The sequence below is a fragment of the Myotis davidii genome, unplaced genomic scaffold (assembly GCF_000327345.1).
Source record: "Myotis davidii unplaced genomic scaffold, ASM32734v1 scaffold875, whole genome shotgun sequence".
Lineage (NCBI taxonomy): Eukaryota > Metazoa > Chordata > Mammalia > Chiroptera > Vespertilionidae > Myotis > Myotis davidii.
Genome location: NW_006286244.1, coordinates 1,245,267 through 1,245,795, shown reverse-complemented (window position 1 = coordinate 1,245,795; position 529 = coordinate 1,245,267). Strand labels below are relative to the sequence as shown.

Below are 529 nucleotides of genomic sequence, written 5' to 3'. Positions count from 1 at the left end.
CCCGTGGGCTGCTGTGTGCATAGGAATTTGTTCATAGTTTTTTTAAAAACTATAGTCCGGCCCTCCAACCGTCTGAGGGACAGTGAACTGGCCCCCTGTTTAAAAAGTTTGAGGACCCCTGTACCTAGTTCATAGGGCAACACACAACCACTGAGCCACGCCGGCTGGGCAACAACTTGTTGCTAAGTAAGAGCTCACTTGTCTGTTTGCCAAAACCTTCTGTAGAACTTTCTGGAAGAACCCGACACTAAGATAGAGGTCTGGGAATTCGAGGCGGCGTTCTCAGCCCTGTCGGAGCGGGTGGGACCACACCACCCGCAGGTGATCGGGGCCTTGCTTTTCCGACGTGTGCAGTGACTGGCTGGCCTGGTACCACTGTTTCCACACAAGCCCTGACCACACCCCGATGCTTGAGGGGATGAAGGGGAGTGGATGAAGCAGCTCTGTCCCCCATTCCTGGCCCTGCAAGAGAATCTGTCTCTCTCAGGGGCCTCCACACGCTCACATTTGAAAGAAAGTTTTGGCCCGG

General features: G+C 54.3%; 1 long non-coding RNA gene across 1 annotated transcript in view; it reads right to left on the bottom strand.

The window, feature by feature from the left end:
- Positions 1-529, bottom strand: part of LOC107182117 — a 2,447-nt gene that overhangs the window by 1,365 nt on the left and 553 nt on the right. The gene's annotated exons all lie outside the window — the stretch shown is intronic.